The sequence below is a fragment of the Aulostomus chinensis genome, chromosome 1 (genome assembly GCF_037954235.1).
Source record: "Aulostomus chinensis isolate RoL2024-O1b breed Wild chromosome 1, RoL_Achi_v1.0, whole genome shotgun sequence".
Classification (NCBI taxonomy): Eukaryota; Metazoa; Chordata; class Actinopteri; order Syngnathiformes; family Aulostomidae; genus Aulostomus; species Aulostomus chinensis.
The window spans coordinates 26032431-26054609 of NC_141320.1; the positions used below are offsets into that span (position 1 = coordinate 26032431).

A 22179-nucleotide genomic window follows, 5' to 3' on the forward strand; every position below is an offset into this window, starting at 1 on the left:
GTCACGTGACTGGATGACAGCGTAGATGCCAATGTAGAGGTTGGGGAAATCGTCTCTGAGAATCCAACTTGAACCCACAGCCTCCTTGTTTTCCAAAAACCCAAACAGCGACCATCAGTCTCCCTCCAATCCTGTACTTGGGTAAACAACAAAAACAGAGTAAAAGTCTCTGGCAACATATTTGTTTCCTGTAGGGTTTCTTCATGTATGTGTGGTGTACCTGCTCTCCCAGAGGACTGCCATCTTTGTTCTGTGGCTGACATGTTTTAGTGTCAGCACAGGTCATAGCGCTGAGACTGAACTCTCATTCTCCTCCAAGTATTATTTCCACCTCACACTCCTGCATATATTCAAGTGAACAGGGAACACAAATTTATGCTCAACTTCTCCTGTGTATTCATCCACAGTCACTAAACAACAACCAAACCAAACAAAAGAGGGTTTGCTAGCATGGCGATCAGCTGTAGTTCACCATCTTATCCAGGTCACATGACTCAGGAGTGGCGTGGCCGTCTGGCAACCAAAGGGTGGCTGGTTTGATCCTCACTTTCTCCAGTGACCATGTCAAAGTGTCCTTGAGTAAGATACTGAACCCCTAAATACTTCTGATGAGTAGGTTGGCTCCTTGCATGGCAGCCTTCAGCATCAGTGTGTGAGTGTGTGTGAATGAGAGGACATTGTTCAGCTCCTTGAGTGCTGCTGAGGTAGAAAGGCTCTGTACAAACTGAGTCCTTTTACCATTTCTTTCCTGCTTCTAGCAGCGCTGTTGTCACTTCCTGTGACCGTGGGAGGAAAGGGGTCCCCCTTCAGAATAAGTTTGATATCATGATGTTACTTCCTCTTCAACATGCCTTTAGCAGACCAACTCAGAGAGCAGCACAGTGAGGTAGTGTGGCCGAGTGGTCTAAGGCGCTGGCTTAAGGTTCCAGTCTCTGAGGAGGCGTGGGTTCAAATCCCACCACTGCCATCATGTCACTGGAGAGGTGTGGCAGTTCTCTCAAAGCCTCTCCTTTCACTTCCACTTCAAACCTGTGACCAAAAGAAGAACCCTCCTTTGAGTCCACAGACCTGAGCATCGCTGCTCTGACTACCAGGTTACCTCCTGGTTATCAAGGTGAAGTCAATGGGGAGGTAGCCAGTTGTTCCTTTGTTTTATGACAGAGGCCTCATTGTGAATTAAATAATTTTAATTCTTTACTTGAAGTTTCACGCTGTTTCGACTGAAAAAGGCCAGTTCCTGGAGAAGATCTTCTAGGGGTCCAGGTTAAAGCAGTGCCCCAGCTGGCACCAGGCGCTGACCCAGGTCCTGCAAGGGAGATACTGTCAGTTCTGTTCTGCCCTGCTCACAACCACAGGCTGGTGTTGAGGCCTGCAGCAACCAGGGCCCCAGTCACCAAGAGTATAAAGGCTGGTCATTGTGGCAGTGGGAGGAGTCAAAAAGAAGACAGACCAATGAGAGCAGGACGTTCCTGGAGAAGTCAGAAGAACTTGACCATGTTTCCTACAGTACCCAGGAGGCCTGGTAGTTGTTGGGAAGGAAGCTCCAAAAGCAAAGAGCAGACAGCAGGACATCAAAAGAAAAGATCCAGACACTAAAACTACAAGTAGAAACAAGAAGAAATACTAAAAGCTTTGGAAAGATACTACAAGGTTGGATATACATTATTATATACACTACTATTCTCATTGACTCCTAAAGAGGGACAGGAAGCATTAGAATGTGGATCAGATCAGCTGATTTCAGTGTTGAGTCCATCCCTCCATCCACTTTCTGTTCTTATCCTTTAAGGGTCACGGGGGGGGGGGGGGGGCGATCGCAGGTGACATTGGGCAAGAGGCAGGGTCAGCAGATCCCCAGTCTTTGAGGAGGCGTGGGTTCAGAGTTCACCCTGGACAGGTCAGAATTCCTGATGATGTCATCAGGGCTTTGACAGTAGCTAGAATTTTGTCTTTGATCTCAGGAGGACATGAAAGAAACCCAATTGAGGAAAGTAGAGGAGAACATTCAGCTTCATTAGAAACACTTGAACTGTTGAACAGTAGAATTTGTTTGAAACAGTTTACAACACTGAGGGACAGGATTGAAGAGGGAAGGTTTTTCTACTTTAAATTTAATTCTAACTTTAAACTGGAGATGAACATTTTTAGTCGTTCATATTCTAACATACAGAGGAAGTCATGTCATTCCCTTTTTAAAAAAGAAAAACATGTGAAGCTCCTCCCCCCAACTCCAGATGGACAGACAGACATGAGAGAGGCCAGGAAGCAAAGAAGTGTTGTGCTCCTCTCCAGTGCTCTGGTGTTGTTGTGTTCTTCTCAGCTCCATCATGAAGACCTGCTGGCACTGGGCGCTGGTGGAAGTTTGCAGCTCTCACTGGAAAGTCCTGAGGCTCCTCCCACTCTGAAGCAGGCAGTTGCTCCCAGCCAGCCCTCACTTTCACTCTCTGGTGTAGGAGTGAAGAACAAAATCAAAGTCAAGAACCATCTCTCTTTCATTGGGGCTCCTTTCTCCTTGTTCTGATCCAGAAACTCAACAGCTTCTATCATTGATTGACAGGAAATGTTGATGACACACTGGGATTTTTGTTCTCCTGCTGTCACTGTCAAGTGCAGCTTAACATGAGAGGCAGCAGGATCATTCATGTGTTCATGTTTCCAGCAGACAAGGAGGGAACCTGGGAGGACTTCAGTGACTTTGATCAGTGGTTCTCACTTCATCTTCTCAGTATAAAGTTCAAAGTGAGCTGGCCAGGAGTTGAACCTAGAATCCTCTGATCCGAAGTGAGACACGTTGTCCATTGACCCACCAGCCCTACAGAGGGGAGGGGCTTCAACAAAAAAGTCAACATTTGTATGAAAGAAAATTTCAATGATATGGTGGCATTTTCTGTTTTTGTGCTGTCTGCTTTTCTAAATATCAGGTTTAGATCATCAACACTGGAACAAATCAGAATACAGTAATTAATAAAAGGTGATCAACTTTTTTAATATTACATTAATTATTTAACATGAAACGACTGACTTTTTAAAGAAGAAAATAAGAAAGAGAACCTGCATCATCCCAGCCATGAAGACCTCAACATGGTTGAAGAGAAAGTCTTGTGGTGGATTCTTGTGTTTTGCAGCATCCTTGATGAGTCTGCATAGAAACATTGGTGTTGTGGACCAACATCCACCAGGAGTGGAGCTCAACCAAGAAGAGCAAGAGGAGAATGTTTGTGGAGGAGCTGGGAAGTTCCCTGGTCAAGCCACACACTGAGGGAAGGGAACGGACGCCCCGAGACCCAGACGCTGCAGCCTTGCTCAGACACCTGCAGAGCTCAGCAGCACTCCATCCATGCCATCAGCAACACAGAGAGCATCCACACCAGCGTCCTCCTCAGCAGCCCTGCCTCAACACCAACCAGAACAGCCACAGCCACAACCCCCTCAGGACCTGGTTCAAGACGAAAGAGGGTCAGGACTGCCCAAGCAGTCGGGACAGCAGGACGGACGGATGGTGCTTCAACTGCAGGAACATCTCTGGAAAGAACACACAGAAGTGACACACAAGCATCTGAAATTTAAACGACTCTTACTCTGTTTTTGTTTTTTACTGGTTTTGAACCAGTAACTGGTTTCTGTTGGTTTGATTTGCTTGACTGGTTGTTGTTTGTTGACCTTGCAAATCCATATTTTGGGTTCTGGCTTGTTCTGCTTTTCATTTTGTGTTTATATCAAAGTTCTGTTACTTAAAAAGAGACTTTTTTTCTCTTTTTCTTGAAGTAAATATATGAGGGTCTAAACTGACCCATAACACCATGGATGTTCCAATAGTTAATGACATTAAAATGAATAATAAATCAAACCAGTCCATGTCAGAGATGTGTTCTAACACCCTCAGTAACGGTCAGGAAACACAACAACCTTTGGTTTATTTCTAGGATTTTCTTGAGGTTCATTTTGTCATTTTTTTAACTGAAATTGAAGATTTAGTGACTAAAAAAAGGTCCAGAGGCCCACAACTAAATATTCAAACCAATATTTCCATGGATAAGGAAGCCTGACAAGGAAACAAGAGATGGAAACAACTTGGAGGATAGAAAATTGTCATAGTTTATTTGACAGCTGATTGAAGACGTGGGTCAAAACTGACCGTTACCATAGAGATGGGAACAGAAAGCTGACACAAGAGGAAGGTTCCAGCTCTGAAAAAGGAGTTTGATCAAAATCTTGAACTGCCAGTAGAAATATCCTTTTGTATGTTGACCTTTGTTGACAGAAGTCACTTTAGCTTGGCAGTGACAAGAATGGCTGCTAGCTTGACAAAGAACTGCACAAACCAGGTTCAAGCTGGACTTTGGACCCTGGTATCTGCAACGACTCCATCAGCTCCTAATCTAGCAGCTCTGCTGGGTCCAACTATTTTACAGAACATTTGACAGACCTGTGGAGCAGTGAGGACACACGAGTTGATCACATGATCCACTGAAGCGCCATTTTACCTGCCACTGAGGTCACCAACATGAGCTGGAGTTGGGACTCTTGAACTGAACCTGGTATCACAGCGACACCTACTGCTGCAAAATGGAACAGCAACATTGAACCAAGTACAGGATTGGAGGGAGACTGATCGTCGCTGTTTGGGTTTCTGAAGAAAAAGGAGGGTGTGGCTTCAAGCTGGATTCTCAGAGACGATTTCCCCAACCTCTACATTGGAATCTGCACTGTCATCCAGTCACGTGACTGAAGTCATCCAGTCATGTGACTGAAGTCATCCTGTCACGTGACTGAAGTCATCCAGTCATGTGACTGATGTCATCCAGTCATGTCAGTGATGTCACTCAGCAGGACTGTCATTGCCGTCTCCTTCGAGAAAAGAATCCAGACTCCACATTTCCTCTTATCTATTATTGTGTTCCACCCTCCTGGTCTTTCCTCTGAATTCTCAGGGTTTACATCCAGTTCAGTTCTGACAGATTCAGTCATTAGTGTCAATAAATTTCCTTTTCTACACTGATTATATGTCAAGGTTTGTGTGGGGGGGTGGAGCCTATCACAGCTGACATTGGACATGAGGGTGGTTCACCCTGGACAGGTCACCAGTCCATCACAGGACCAACACATAGAGACAGACAACCATTCACTCTCACAGTCACACCTACGGTCAATTTAGAGTATCAATCAGCCTCGTCCCCTCTTGATGTCTTTGGACTGTGGGAGGAAGCTGGAGTACCAGAGAGAACCCACACAGGAACAGGGAGAACATGGAGACTCCACACAGGAACAGAGAGAACATGGAGACTCACACAGCTGGGGCTCCAATCTGGAACCTTCCTGCTGGGAGGCAGCAGTGCTCACCACTGCACCATTGTGTCCCCTGAAAATGCCACCAGATCGTTTGGATTCTCTGTAAAATGAAGTACACATGAACATGAAGAGGTTTTCACAGGGCTGGTGATCCAATGGATGGCATGACCATGGGCGCTGCTGGGGGGGGGTACATGGGAACGATTCTAAGGGCCCGAGCACTGACAGGGGCCCTCAGTGGGGCTGTAAAGTAAAAAAAAAAAAAAAGATACTTTAAAATGAGCTAATTAAACATGGTTGTCTATTTCCATTACTTTTTTCTTGAGTTCTTCATCACATTGTCATTTAAGCCCCCCCCCTCTTGCACAATGGTGCAGTCCAATTCAAACCCGCGAATGCCGCTCTGAGCTCCGTCACTCTGCCGCTGCTGCAGGTGTGCGCTCACAGCCGCTGAGTCGCTGATGGACGGTGTGAGAAACGAGCGGTAATAATGAAGTCTGGTTGGCTCAAACGAAGAGGAAGACGGGAGAAAGAAGAGAGGAAGAAAAGAGGCAGACAACTGGTCCCTCAGTTCTTCTCCAAGAAGGTAGGCTCACTGGCCTTGAGAGTTCTAAACGCTCGTGAATGAGAACAGGGTTCTGATGAACGCGGCCCGATGAGCCAACCAGGAGAACAAGTTTACAGCGAGCGGTGCAGTGCCAGTTCTCATTTAAAAACGCTGCCTTTGTCGTCACGGTGAACAAACAGCTGAAGTGGGTGAACTTGCGAGATAAACTGGACTCAGTACAAGATAAAATACTACGTTCTGCTGGTGCTGAACTCATGACTAATGGGTCCCCTAAATATGCACAGATTCAGCTTCAGGAGGACACGCCCACCCAAACTACTGGAACCAGGTTTGGAGAAGGAGCTAAGCAGTACATAAAGGCTGTAGGATTCTAGTTTTTAAGGCCCCGGTCCATCAGTGCTCTGCCACAAACCCAACTTGTGGGTTGGGGGCGTGTGGGTATCCCTATGTGGGTCTAATCTGTCACACATTCTTTATAGTTGATTTCTTTATTGTGTTACTTCCAGCCTTTATCACAGTTCAGTTAAATTATTGACTGTTAGGGGAACTCATGGAAGGCTGAGTGTGAGTTCACTACAATGCATCTCACTGGCCTGCATCCCTGAAACAGTGCAGTCCATTCTGCCACTCTCCCTTCTGACTGCACTCGTCCTGATCTGCTCTATGCAGTCTATCAAATGCAACTCCAGAGCATTTTTGGAGAGGTTTGTGTGCACTTTGGATTTTTTTGCCCTCTGCCCGTTACAGGTGCTGGTGGAGGAAGGGCATTCAGTGAACTCAGACTGATCCTGAGTCACCTCAGGTCGACCATGGGGCAAGAGAGCCTGAAGGGTCCTGCAACACTTTCAGCTGAAAGGGAATTGGCTCGCTCACTGGACTTCAAATATTGAATTTGTGACTTTGCTACAAAGAAGACTCGGCGCCTCGACCTGGGCATTGAAGTCTTTACTGTGTGAGCAGTGTAAGTGAAGATGTCTTCATGTTGTTTGTATGTAGTGGAAATATTTTGGTGATGAACTTGAAGTACAAAAAGGCAGCAAATGGCAGGGAAAAGACAAAAAAGGATTGGAATTGCTTTTATCTCTGCACAGACTGGGGCAGAAAAAAAGGCAGCCGCTCAGTGAAAGCTGGAACCCCATTGAGACGCATTATTTTGAAACGTGGTGAAACCTCAACGAGCTGGTGGGAGAGGTGGGGTGGTGCTGGTGCTGGGGGCTTGTCTCACATGTTTTTGCCCCTCGACCCTCTTCCTGTACGTTGGGGTTTACCCCGGTGGACGAAAGGGTTGCTTCCCTGCGCCTTCGGGTCGGGGAACGTGTCCTGACGGTGGTCTGCGCGTATGCACCGAACACCAGTTCAGAGTACCCACCCTTTTTGGAGTCCTTGGGAAGGGTACTGGATGGTGCCCCGGCTGGGGACTCCATTGTCCTACTGGGAGACTTCAACGCTCACGTGGGCAACGACAGCGTGACCTGGAGGGGTGTGATTGGGAGGGACGGCAGGCCCGACCTGAACCAGAGTGGTGTTCAGTTATTGGACGTCTGTGCAAGTTGCAGTTTGTCCATAACGAACACCATGTTTGAACATAAGGATGCCCACCGGTGCACGTGGCACCAGGACACCCTAGGTCGCAGGTCTATGATCAAGTTTTGGTCAGATTCTTAGTTCAAATCAACACAACATTCAGCTCTTCAGAAAGTTTTCCAGGCTTTGTTAAAAGGAACAAATAATTCAAATGTGTACGCTGCTCACCACAAGAAAAAAAAAGATGATGGACAAGAAAAGTAATTCAGCCATGAAAAAGCAGATCGAAATTTGACCGCTAAAACAGCCGTCAAGAGAACAGACAAAAAGAGAGTCGCTCGTTGGCAGTGAACGTGAACATGCAATGTTCTGCATCCCATGTGTTCTTCTTGCCTCTGATGTAAAAAAGCCATCTCAAAGCTCACTGGGTGTGGTTTCAAAATGTGAAGTGTAACAATGTAGCTCTTCTGACTTGACCCCTTTTTGTGCCAGTGCACTTGGCATATCTGTTTATGAACATTCAAACATTTGTTTCATCATAAATTTGTGTTGCCTAAAAGTAAGCAGAAACTCAGTGGATCTCTTGCGGCGCGTTATGTCTGATGAAATAACTGTTGCCTCGTTGTTCAAGGCAGAAAATTGTGCTGACTCATGTTTCCTGGGGCTCTCTGGCTCTGAAGTGTACAAAATGTAAATCTGTTTCAATCCATGCAGATAAAAGACTATCATGCAGTGATGCATGGAGGTTGGAACACATAAACTCCATACAAACCCTCTTTTGCACATTTGAATGACGAACAGTCCAAAACAGTGTGCTGGACAAGGTTGCTCATGTTTATTTTTATGGAGGTTGACTGATGTCTGGGCCCATACTGACATCTACTGGTCAAATAATGTAACAGCAGCATCGATGACAATACAAGGTCACAAACTCACGGTCCATGAACGGGCAACCGAGAGTCAAACTCTGACAGGTTTTTACACACACCATTTTAACACGACACACAATATTCTACTCTCACACTCACATTTCTGTCTTGCCAGAGCTTTGCACAGCACAGTTTTCTACCTAAACACTCAAATCCACAGGATTTCCATCGGTATTTATAGGTATTTGTATGTTGCACAGAAAGCTGTGTGTACGCATTTGCAGAGAGTGAATATGTTCGAACCAAACTGTGCCAAGACAGAAGTTACAGCATGAGTAGGACATTGTTTTAAAATTGTGTGTAAGCAGCTCAGAAAAACCTGTACGTGACTGCTGCCTAGAAGAAAGCGTAAATACAGAGAGCACAATAGTGGATTTATTGCTGTGCATTACGTCATTGAATGAAATAAGTTTGTAATTAAGTTTATACGTTTATTTAAAGTCACACAAACTCATGGTCCATGAACGGGCAACGAAAAGTCTGACTAAAGCGCAGTTGTGATGATGGGGGGGGGCAAAATTTGAACCTTTCATGAAATTTGAAAATTTCTGGTGGCGCCCCTGGTCCGGTGGATGAATGCTGCTGCATTTTTCAAATTTATTTCTGTGCAGAAATAAATTACACCACCTGTTTGAGCGAATACCAAACACTGAGTCTCCTTCTCCCACTCAACACTCAACACAACGCAGAGCAGTAGCAAGAAGAGACGAGACGGCTGACAGACGTTTGGTTTCCAAGAAGAGCGGGAAGAAAATCAAGTTACGGCGTAGCGTGGTAATGTGATTTTATTTGACTGTTTACATAAAATTAACTTAAAATGCTAATTCAAAGACATCACGGTACAACGCCTCACATTACGGGACGTTCATGTTATTAACATGTTCACGCTGCCCCTTTGCTTGTCTATTGTGAGCCTGCTTGCTGGTAGCGATGAGATAAACTGAGATTAGAGACTGATTATCGTTCAAATACTACATTCAACCCTCTATCCCAGGCGTCCAAGCCTGTCCTCTTGTTTTAATTTCAGATGTGCTGTCCATTCTGTGGCGCCGCAGGTAGTGACCACATTAATCAGAGCCAGGAGGACTCCTGACGCCAGTTTGACACCAGAATAATCGGTCATCACGTCGGCCAACTCTTTCCACCCTGCTGGGAGTCTGAACCCTGACGTCTTCAGGAGTGGAGCACATGCAAATCAGAGAGATATCCTTTGACTGTTGGTAGATGAGCTGCTGCTGCTGCTGCTGCTGCTGCTGCTGCTGCTGCTGCTGCTGCTGCTGCTGCTGCTGCTCACTCACGCTGTGGGGGCGGTGCTATGTTGAATCTCCATTCTTCTGTCAGGGTTTATTGGAGCCATAAGAGCACCTCAGTTTGTAGGAGCACCCTAAAATGCACATTTCTTCTACTGGTCTTAGCACACAGCTGTTTTGTGCTGATGTGTGAAATGTTTGTTTTTATTGTTTAGAGAACAAGTCTTCATGCAAAGTGGTGTATTTTATGCAAAGAGAGAAAAATGGGTATTTATTCACATATAGTGATTTATTTTATTCTGAGTTAAAACACTAACAAAGTTGATTTCACCAAAAACTGGTGAGGTTATTGATTTAAAGCATGTTAAACATGTGAAATAGTTGATATTTTTATTGACACGTTGGTTAAACAGGAGCAGTTTAATATGTAATGGTATTCTTATTGTGTCAAAATATGCTGAGCGTATTTTTTTTTTGTGTGAGAGTAAAATAATTTTACTGTGAATTCATTCAAGAATTGAATTCAAGAAATTGAACCACTAGAGAGAATCTTCATACAAGTACTTGCGTTCAGCAGGACTGAGTGCTTTGCTAATCAGGTCTAAAGTTGTTCAACAACAGAGAAACAGAAGAGAGATCAGTCCTGAATGAATCACAACAGAGACTGGAAGCCTGTGTCTTTAGATCAGTGGGGACGGTCCACAAGATTCCAGTAGATTCCAGAGATGGTGAGCCACCCAGCTTGATTCCAGACACCAGTGTCTACATGCTCTGGAATAGCAGGTGAACCATCTGCTCTGTGGTAGGATCACGCCAGGCATCTGGATCGGCACCAGCTCCAGTTTACGGTAGAAAGAATGCACTCATAGCTACTTTCAATCTCAGGGATTATTAGCTTTGGAACTCACAGATCAAACCCTACTTGATCTGAAGGAACTCTGACCTGGAGCCCACGAACTTTAAAGGTTAACAAAAGTGAGAAAACTCACATGAGGACACTTTATTTTCTTAAAGGGCCCAGTTCATTATTGTTCAAATGAATGTATTTTTGTGTTTTATGTGGGACAATCTTAGAATTACAAACCAAAACTAAAGTTGCAATCAACTGTAACATCTGGTGTTAAGGTGGAGATGGCACTCGAACCCCTGCTCCATATGAACCCAGAGAGACATGGATATTCCAGGATTGGGTTACAAAAGCAAACAGAAACCTTCATCAGGAGGGTTTATCAGGGTCTGGGGTCAGAAGGAATACAAACATGAGACAATCAGGAACAACCTTCATCAGGAGGGTTACCAGGGTCAGGGGCCAGCAGGAATAAAAACATGAGAGAATCAGGAACAACCTTCATCAGGAGGGTTACCAGGGTCTGGGGTCAGAAGGAATACAAACATGAGACAATCAGGAACAACCTTCATCAGGAGGGTTACCAGGGTCAGGGGTCAGCAGGAATACAAACAAGAGACAATCAGGAACAACCTTCATCAGGAGGGTTACCAGGGTCAGGGGCCAGCAGGAATAAAAACATGAGAGAATCAGGAACAACCTTCATCAGGAGGGTTACCAGGGTCTGGGGTCAGAAGGAATACAAACATGAGACAATCAGGAACAACCTTCATCAGGAGGGTTACCAGGGTCAGGGGTCAGCAGGAATACAAACAAGAGACAATCAGGAACAACCTTCATCAGGAGGGTTACCAGGGTCAGGGGCCAGCAGGAATAAAAACATGAGAGAATCAGGAACAACCTTCATCAGGAGGGTTACCAGGGTCAGGGGTCAGCAGGAATACAAACAAGAGACAATCAGGAACAACCTTCATCAGGAGGGTTACCAGGGTCTGGGGTCAGAAGGAATAAAAACATGAGAGAATCAGGAACAACCTTCATCAGGAGGGTTACCAGGGTCAGGGGTCAGCAGGAATACAAACAAGAGACAATCAGGAACAACCTTCATCAGGAGGGTTACCAGGGTCAGGGGTCAGCAGGAATACAAACATGAGACAATCAGGAACAACCTTCATTAGGAGGGTTACCAGGGTCAGGGGTCAGCAGGAATACAAACAAGAGACAATCAGGAACAACCTGCATCAGGAGGGTTACCAGGGTCAGGGGTCAGCAGGAATACAAACATGAGAGAATCAGGAACAACCTTCATCAGGAGGGTTACCAGGGTCAGGGGTCAGCAGGAATACAAACAAGAGACAATCAGGAACAACCTTCATCAGGAGGGTTACCAGGGTCAGGGGTCAGCAGGAATACAAACATGAGACAATCAGGAACAACCTTCATCAGGAGGGTTACCAGGGTCAGGGATCAGCAGGAATACAAACAAGAGACAATCAGGAACAACCTTCATCAGGAGGGTTACCAGGGTCAGGGGTCAGCAGGAATACAAACAAGAGACAATCAGGAACAACCTTCATCAGGAGGGTTACCAGGGTCAGGGGTCAGCAGGAATACAAACATGAGACAATCAGGAACAACCTTCATTAGGAGGGTTACCAGGGTCAGGGGTCAGCAGGAATACAAACATGAGACAATCAGGAACAACCTTCATCAGGAGGGTTACCAGGGTCAGGGGCCAGCAGGAACACAAACATGAGACAATCAGGAACAACCTTCATCAGGAGGGTTACCAGGGTCAGGGGTCAGCAGGAATACAAACATGAGAGAATCAGGAACAACCTTCATCAGGAGGGTTTATCAGGGTCTGAGCGCTGAATCATGGCTTAAGAATCAAAGTGGCCTCTTATTTAGGGACTCATTGATGTCATCAGTTTGTTCTCTAGCAGTTGTGTTGACTTGTATCCAGGAAATCATTGTTGCTCCTCTAGTTCTTTATTACTTTCTGGGACTTTGTGTTCAATATCACATCTGAGGGGGAACTTCTTACCTCATGGTTCTTTTAAGTTGGTCTTTAATTGTTCTCAGTGGTTCTGGAGTTCCTGCTTGAGTCTCATGCCTTCACCAATGCTAGCAAGCTCTGCTCTCAGGGGTTCTGCCTGATGTCTTTTCTGCGCTGCATCAGCCTCAGGTTGTCTTTCCTCGTGGTCTCTGGCCTCTTCAACTGCTATACCAGCATCTACGGGTGAGAGGCGGGGTGCATTTTGTTTTCAGAATCTTAGCTCAGTTCTTGTGTATAATCTTTGGTTTGTTTGTTTGTTTGGTTTGTCTTCTGTGAGAAAATCCGGTAGTTGTCGCTCACTTCGAGGAAAAAAAACAAATATTTTTAATACTTCATCTTTTGATTAATAAGACAATCTACAAATTCATTTAATTTCTGGATGTTTATTCTACCTACGAAGTCCATTTGTCACCATTATAGATCGACCAATCAGCATTAAGAATATAAACAATGACTCAAACTAATGGCGGTCTGCTGACGTCACATCCGTCACAGAGGCTCACTCCTGCACTCAGAGGTGGCCTTTTAGTTCCATCACTTCACGCTGTATTTACAGATTTATGATTGAGGGGAACAAACCACTCTGATGTCTGGGTTCATCAAGGATATCATTAAAGAAATCCTAACTATCTGGCCAGTTAAATTGATCCTAACTGTTCTTCAGATGTTGTGCTGGTAATGTCATGTAGTTTCTTTTCCAATGTAACTTTGTCGTTCTGATGTGTGTATTTTTACTGCTCCAACAAAGCTGTTCCTCTTCTGGGTAAATCAATCATTCAGGCAATCAATAACTGAGTGTCTCTGATGCTGTACTGTAGTATTGCAGTACAACAACACTCTGATCCTTCCTTTTCAAATGTTTTTATTGTGTTTCTCTCATCAGGTGTTCAAAATGATGACAATAAAAATCAATAATTGATATTCAGCTTTGTTTCAACAATAATAACTGATCAGAAATGAGGCCTGATGGCTGCAATAGCAGCTTTGTGCTGTTCAGTGACTCCTGCTATAAAAAGGAGTCAAGGCCGTCTTAAAGATGTGAAAATGTTCCAAAGATCCTTCTTCATGTTGGTCCTGAACAAGATTGGTGTCAGGCCTTTTTTCAAAGGAGCTCCAAAAGGCTCACTTAACCCTTTGAGGCCTGGCTGAGACACGAGGCCTGTTGACCTTTGACCCTGTTGCTCTTTTGCTCTCATTGGCCTCTACAGTGGATACAGACCTGAAACCTGAACTGTGAGGCCTCTCAAATGTATGGAATCATGATCTGTTTTTGGCAGCAGAATGTCATTAAATACTGTCAACACAGATTAGTGGTGACGACTGAGTCCACAATGTCCTGTTACCTTTGTGGCCGTCTCGTCTGGCTTTGATCCCTCATGGAACCTCTGAGCTTCAGGGCTCCTCTGTCTCTACTGCTGCTGCAGGAGTCAGAGGGTCTCTCACCTGAAATTCAGATGCCAGACAAGAAGACACTTGGAGCTGACAGAAGTCATCGCTGTAGGTGGAGACATTCACAGGCTAACAAGGTGACCTCGTGGTAAGACAGGTTCTCCAATGGCACAGAACTTCAAACTGAGATCACAGCACAGTCGTTCTGAGGCGTCAGCAACTGGCATGAGCCATTCCAAAGATGTGCAGTGGGCCACACTGGAAATATGGCTTTAAAACATGGAACAGCTCACACAGCGTACAGTTAGAAGTGTAAAAGTCAAAGTTGAGCTGATGCCAGGTGTTGCCACAGTGTCAGAAAAACACCTTGAGTCAGAACCACGTGGAAGGACCCCACTCAGGTCAGACCTGAAACGTACGAGTGTGTGAAGTTACCCTCCCCCGTTTGTGAGCCTTGATGAAATGAACCCACAATGACATGACTGGAAACGTGTGTGTGTGTGTGTGTGTGTGTGTGTGTGTGTGTGTGTGTGTAACCATGTTAAACTCTTTTAAATAAATGTTTCAACCTGCTATTATTTGGATGCTGTATGATTCCTGCAACCCCAGACTAACTCAGGTGTTCGTACTGCAACCTAAAGTATGGTGATGAGGAGAATGATGAACAATCCACAAGGTGATCAGAAAATAAGAAATGGATTCAGGAACAACAAACCCATCTCTGAACATGTGATTGAAACATGTGAGTGGGACTGGCAGAACCTGGCTTTACCTCAAAGTGTCTCATCCAGAGATCTGTGACAGGCGTCTGCTGTGGAGGGTCAGTCTGTCCGTCCACATTCAGATCATTGATGCAGCGACTCTGCTGGGATCAAACTACTCAGGATGAAACAGACCAATGTGGACATCAAGTAGCAACTCAGCCGCTGATCAACAGAGTCCTCAGCACCAGTAGAGCCTGGTCCTGGTCCCTGGGGGGCTCCAACCACCAGCCTCTCTGTTAACAGCCGAGCGCCACAGAGACTCTGAGTCTCCTGCTGTTCATGAAGAGTTTTCAGGCTAAATTCAGTGTGTGAGGTCCACACTGCACATTTGAGGGACCATGAAGGACAGAGGAGAGTCTGACTGTCATGGTGAAAGCCTTCAGCACTAGAACTGAAACAGCCCCACCATCTTAACCCCCCCAGACCAAATATCATCGTCCAGCCTCCAACCAGAGGTCCCTCAGTTATCATGGAGCCACAGGTGGAGGAATGGATGACTTCAGTCACATGACTTCAGTGCATCCAATTACCAAGTGCACCTCAGTCCTTGTTGCTGTCTGCTGTTGGGTCACAGCAAAGTCAGGAAACAGCCTGACGGTCCTCAGGAGGAAATTCAACAGCCTCCAAAGATGGAGGTGAATCCAGACCTGCTCATGTTGGCCATCCTTGATGAACTTGGGCGGTACTCTGGTGCAGGGATGAGGTCATGGAGCTGATCTGGGAGCAGTCCTGATGTTAAATGGACAAAATGGGTCAACATCAAATAAAATTAGAAACCTATAATTTTGTGTTTGATGGCCATTTTTTCAATCTCTAATGACTGTTTTAACTGAACCTGCTGGATCCTGTGGTGCCTGATGAGGAGACAACTTGAGTACAAAGTTGGAGAAGAGGGTTTTTGGAGGGGAGGGGATTTTACTTATTTTTGCAGTCTTGTAAATCAAAATAACGACATGATAGAATTTTCTCCAAATGTCCTGACTAAGATGGATTCCAAACCAAATCAGCTGTCACAAGGGAAAGTCTGCATGTAAACACACACACACACACACACACACACACACACACACACACACACACACCAACTGACACTCCCAGGGTCTAAACCAAACCAATTCCTACTTAACCCGAAGCTCCACCTCAGTTCTAGATGAAACTGGTAGAACATGGAACCGTCCCACTTGGAACCTTTCCATCAGCTTCACCTCCACTGGAGTATCTGGTCAACACCAGAATGGTGGAGACAGACAACATGCTACCAATCCTCTCTCTCTCCCTCATCATCAGCTGCTGCAGCCCTTGAAAGAAAACCTTTGACACATGGACCTAAAGTAGGAGCAGGTGTTGTCTCCTCCGGAGCAGCAGTTTAACGTTGTTGGCAGGACTCCAACCTGAGCAGGGAGACCCCAATGGATTTCTAGTCCATCGCCTTCACCTCTCGGCCTTAACAACTACACTCCCACACATTAGTAGAGGATTGATACTCAACAATTTACCTTTATCAAAGCACAGTAGATTTTTTTAATCTTCTCACAAACACAAACTATTTGTGTGTGTGTGTGTGTGTGTGTGTGTGTGTGTGTGTGTGTGTCAGTGGTTTTGACTGAGTAGTGAAGAGGAGGATTTCTCCATTTTTGTCGTCACTCTGCAACTAATTTTCAGTTTAACTCATAAGAATGAACAAACTTTGACATGTTTCTTTCTTTTGTGTGTCAACAACTTTGGTCTTGAAAGCTCCTGACAAACACACCACACACACTCTACAGTTCTAATCTGTTGAGAACATGAAACGTGCGGCCCCAGTGACCCTGCAGGACATTTTTGTCCAATTTAAATTTGGATTCATGACCCAGAACCTCTCAAAACCCTAGAAAAATAAAGGTTTGGGTGCATTAAAGACATAAATAATAACATCATTATGTTTCAAGGGGGCTGCACGGTGGTGCAGTGGTGCAGTGGTCAGCACTGTGGCCTCACAGCAAGAAGGTTCTGGGCTCAAGTCCCGGCTCGGGTGCAGTATCTTCTTGTGTGGAGTCTGCATGTTCTCCCTGTTCCTGTGTGGTTTCTCTCTGGTACTCCAGCTTCCTCCACAGTCCAAAGACATCAAGAGAGGACGAGGCTGATTGATACTCTAAATTGACTGTAGGTGTGACTGTGAGTGTGAATGGTTGTCTGTCTCTATGTGTTGGTCCTGTGATGGACTGGGGACCTGTCCAGGGTGAACCCTGCCTCTCACCTGTAGATGCTGGGATAGGCTCCACCCCCCATTACCCTTAACATTGTCATTGTCATTGTCTTCGTCATGAGTGGGAGGGGCTGAGCTGGTGAATGATCAGCTGACCTGGTCTGGGCTCAGTTCAGATGTTGAGCCACTGCTGACTGCCGTTTGCCTGAGGAAGACCCAACGTTCCCCTCAAGAAATGGAGGGCAGTTTTTAGTGCAGCGTTCATTCTGGTTGGAGTTTTCCTTTCCTTTGCCCTGCACCTCTCTGGTGGGGAGGTGCTCCCTGTTGACCAGGACTCAGTGGAGAAGACTGGACCAGGACCTTCACTGGTTCAAGGAGCACCGAGGCAAAGGGAGGCCCAGACCAGCAGCCAGGGTGACCAGTTTGAAAAGCTGCTCCTCTTCCATGCTGACTTGTTGGTGTCTCCTCTTTTATTCCTGAGTGATTTTAATCTCAGCTCTCTGAACCTGAATGGAGCAGAACCAGGAAATCATTGCAGGAAATCATGGAGGAGAAATGAATGAATGAGACTTCCAGTCAAACTGAGACAAACGTCCAGGTTTGGTCATCAAAGATATCTGACATTCATCAGTAGACTGACAAAGATGCTCATTATTATTGCAGCAGATTAAACTAGAGAATAAAGAGGGTCTCACTTTGGAAAAAATATTGAAGGATATTTTTGTTTTATCAGAGAGGCTTTAATGTCTGTCTTTGATGTCTGAACTCTGACTCTGATGTCATTGGTGGTGACTGAATTCTACCCCCTGACAGACTGAAGGCTCATATTGGTGATGCAGGTAGGTGCTGCCCCCTAGTGACCCAATGGAGAACGACATGTAATGACATGAAGATTCTACATTTTTCCACTTGTGAGATAAAAATACCTCACAGCAAGAAGGTTCAGGGTTCCAGTCCCGGCTGGAGCACAGGGTCTTTCTGTGTGAGTCTGCATGTTCTCCCTGTTCCTGTGTGGGTTCTCTCTGGTACTCCAGCTTCCTCCACAGTCCAAAGACATCAAGAGGGGACGAGGCTGATTGATACTCTAAATTGACCGTAGGTGTGACTGTGAGAGTGAATGGTTGTCTGTCTCTATGTGTTGGTCCTGTGATGGACTGGTGACCTGTCCAGGGTGAACCCCGCCTCTCGCCTGTAGACACTGGGATAGGCTCCACCCCCCATGACCCTTATCAGGAATAAGAGGAAGACAATGGATGGATGGATGTTGGAAACGACTGCAATACAGTATATAAATATTCTAGTTCCATACATGGGAACCTGGTTCTCCTGCTCTTTAACATCCTCCAATAGGAATGGACCGTCTATGACAAAGTATCAATAAATCTATCAAGGAGGAAGAAGAATTCTGATCAAAGAACTGAAGTCAATCTGGAGATCAGTTGATCTCTGGAAGGAGGAGGAGGAGGCATCCTGTGCTTTTATCTCTCTGTTCATGTTTCCTGCTGTGTGTGTGTGTGTGTGTGTGTGTGTGTGTGTGTGTGCGTGTGTGTGTGTGTGTGTGTGTGTGTGTGTCCCAGCTGCAGCAGTCAGTTCAGGTTCCTTCAGTGTGACTGAGGGAGGTTTCTGTCCGATGGTTTCTCCCAGTGTGAACACAGCCTGACTGCTGATGCTGTGCCGACTCTGACAGTGGTTCAGTTTTTCTCAGTGGCTTTGTTGCTGCTCTCAGATCAGAATGAAAGTTCTCTCAACTCGGAGTTCAGCCTCCACAACATCGAGTCACTTGTTTCTCCTTCCTTTGATCAAATAGCGAACGCTTTTGGACGAGGAGGGAGGAAACCACGGCGTTTCACTGCTTGACATTTAGAATCTCACGCCAAGCCGGAGAAGCAGGTCCTGAATCAGTCACGTGGTCACTGCCGGCTGAAGAGGCTTCGGACGTCACCACATACGTCATCAATACGCGCTTCACAAAACGAGAAGAAGACGCGGGAAGCTTTGAACACAACAAGGAAAGAAGGAGAAGTCCGTGAACCCCCGGCCTCGGTCTTTGTCTCCTGAAGGCTGAGTGGCGCCGGTAGAACCTCAACATGTGCGCCGCGCAGCTGCTGCGGGTGTCGGTCCAGGAGCGGATCCTCGCCGCCGCTGAAGACTTCCTGCTGCAGCTGGGAGAAGGAGACTCAGCGGCTGGAGTCCCGGTGCTGAGAGCGCTGCTCACCGAGCGGCTGGCGGCGGCCGCGGAGCAGATCGTGGCTCTGCTGGAGGAAACCGTGGCGGAGTACGAGCGGGAGAACCGCCGGCAGAGGTTGCTGCTCGATGCCGTGCTGAAGCCCCGAGTCAGGCTGGACAGAGCAGGTGAGTCCCCGCAGGGACCTGCTGCATTGTTCCCAACATAAAGGGAGGTTTTAGTAGCTCAGGAAACAAAGTCCAGGAATTCTAGCTGGAGCTTCATCAGACCAAGTGGTCCAGACCAGCTGGAAAAACCCCTGAGACAAAGTCAAAGAGCAGGCAGCACAATGTTGGTGGGACTCAGGCAACACACACACACACACACACACACACACACACACACACACACACACACACACACACACACACACGTGTCAGCAGTCTCTCTGTCTCCTGCAGCAAGTCACATGATATGCAAATGAGTCCCGTCAGAATTCACTAAAGTTGCAGCAGCTTTAGGGGACAAACTACAAAGGTAGAACTCCTGCAGACACCAGTGAAGCTCTGTTGATCATTTTAATGCAGTTTCAGTCCAGATCCAGAGACCAGATCCAACTTTGCTCAGCTCCAACCCAGACTGTCACTGTCAGGATTGTTGTGTCAGAAAGAGGTGGAGGAGAGGAATCAGTGATGGAGACTCAGGTATGGATGGAGAACCTCTTGATTCACAGCAGCCCTGCTAACAACACAGTCAGAGATGTCTTCCAACGAGACAGAACACAGCTTTATACTGAAGACAGGCTGTGTGTGTGTGTGTGTGTGTGTGTGTGTGTGTGTGTGTGTGTGTGTGTGTGTGTGTGTTTGGCTTGATGATCTACCAGGAAGGGATGGTCATTCCCAGATTGTTCTTATCTTGGACCTTGGCTGACTGTACGTGGGTGTGCAGGGACCTGCTGGGCCCCTAATTCAGTCCAGGAAGTTCAACTACTGAGGCCCTCAGCCGCGCGCCAGCGAGAGCATTTTAGGAGACTTGAGGTGTGAGTCACTGTCAGTGGTCAATGTTAAGAACACTCCCATTAACAGGCATCAGAAGCATGTTACCATTGAACTGAACCAAGACAAGACCAAGCTGAGGGGACATTCACACTGTGTTGCTAACTCCTGCTAACTGAGTCGTGTGTGACAGGCTGGCCCAGCATGCTGTGCATGTTGGTGTCCTTGTGTCGTTCTTCTGTAGGCTGCTACGGTGCTACCTTGTTAAAAGATGATCCTGTAGACTGGAAATTATATCAGCCCATTAAAAACAACCTTTTTTTCTCCACTGCCCGGTTGGCCTGGGCTGGACCGGCCATTAGGGAATCATTCCACTTCTCCCAGTGGCCAGCACCTCCCTGGCTGTGAGTGTAGGTGGGCTGACATGTTTAGCATCGGTACAGGTTCCCTCTGGTTCTAGGGACTGAACTCTCATTCTCCTACAGGGTCTCATTCTAGAAATGAACATTCTGACTAGCAGATGTGATCATGAATGGACAAAACCATTCAGCAGAGGGGACCTATGACCTTTGACCTGGGTGACCCAACGTTGATCCAAGCATCTGAAGCCAGCGTTTCTGTTCCCAGTTTGCTGACTGGTCCTCAGTAGCAGGACGTCTCTTTTCATTGAGTTGATTTCTGTTTCTGTCTGTTGCTCCGCTGTTTCAGAGTCAAATGAAGAGATTTCTGATGTTGCTGTTTGTGTCCTGCAGATGTGGAGCAGCTGCTGGTGATTAAAGAAGAGGTTCCCCCTGAGCTGCAGGACCCAGAGCCCCCCCACATTAAAGAGGCGTGGGAGGAGCTCTGCACCAGTGAGGAGGGAGGGCAGCTTCAAGGGCAGGAGGAAGCTGATATCACCACGTTCCCCTTCACTCTGGTCCCTGTGAAGAGTGAAGAGAACGAAGAGAAACCTCAGTTCCCACAGCTTCATCAGAGTCTAACTGAGGAGAACTTGAAAGAAGAGTCTCTGAGCAGCAGCCCAGTTCATCCTCTGAAAACAGAAGCTGATGGAGAAGAGAGTGGAGAACCAGAACCAGCCAGCAAGGTAGATCCAGATCCACTTGTACAACCCCAGACTGAAGACCAGATGTCAGACTCTTCTGAAGCTGAGCCTGAAGTCAGTGAGGATGAGCGTCCCTTTAGGTGCTCAACATGCAGTAAAGGTTTTCGAAACAGAAGGAGTTTGGATGTACACATGAGAACACACACTGGGGAGAAACCATTTCCCTGCTCAGTTTGTGGCGGAAGGTTTTCAGAAAAGGGATATCTGAATAGACACATGAGAACACACACTGGGGAGAAACCATTTCCCTGCTCTGTTTGTGGCACAAGATTTTCAGAAAAGGGGCATCTGAAAAGACACATGAGAACTCACACTGGGGAGAAACCATATCCCTGCATCCTTTGTGGCAAAAGATTCTCAGTTCAGGGAGATCTGAAAAGACATGAGAACTCATACTGGGGAGAAACCATTTCCCTGCTCAGTTTGTGGTAAAAGATTCTCAGAAAAGGGACATCTGAAAAGACACATGAGAATGCACACTGGGAAGAAACCACCTTTGCAAGACGTGGCTTTGAAGCATGACAAGAGTGGGAGACGCAGGTTGACGGCCAAAAAATGAATTTATTTCATGAAAAAACACAACGATGAACCAAAATTGAACTCAGACAACAATGTGATGTGAACATCAGTCCAGTTGGTGGTGTGGGTTCATGTGTGCATGTGTGTAAGGGAGGTGGAAAGAAGAGATGTTGTCTGCTGAAAATAAAAGAGACAATGGATGAGGAGGAAGAGAGGCTCCCGGCCAGCAAGGCGGGTTCTGTATGTAGAGAGCACCGGGCCCAGGAGCTTCAACTAGGAGGAACGAACAGCTCCCCACCCTCCAGATACCTGCTGCAACACAAGGAACAGCATGAAAGGCACCAACCACGGGACCTTTATACCCCCCCCCCACACACACACACACACCCTCAAGAAAGGGGTCCGGAAGCAAGTCACGACACCAAAGTACCTGAAATGCATTTTTTTTAAAAGCCAAAATGATAATGAACCAAACCCCCTCAAACCATGTACATCACCCATTGTTCTGTACAGATGAGGTAAACCTATCAGGAGGTGAACCAGTGGCTGCTCCGGTGGTCCAGCATTTCTTGTCCCAAGCTACCGCATTGACCGG

General features: G+C 46.4%; 1 long non-coding RNA gene and 1 pseudogene across 1 annotated transcript; both read left to right on the forward strand.

Annotated features, from left to right (window-relative positions):
• Window positions 1-21624, forward strand: part of LOC147270937 (uncharacterized) — a 78154-nt pseudogene extending 56530 nt beyond the window's left edge.
• On the forward strand, window positions 5702-9507 carry LOC147270943 (uncharacterized). The gene is made up of 3 exons (XR_015115730.1): window positions 5702-5875; window positions 8922-9084; window positions 9338-9507. It is a non-coding gene; the product is annotated as an uncharacterized LOC147270943 (long non-coding RNA).
• Window positions 21625-22179: the final 555 nt, after the last annotated feature.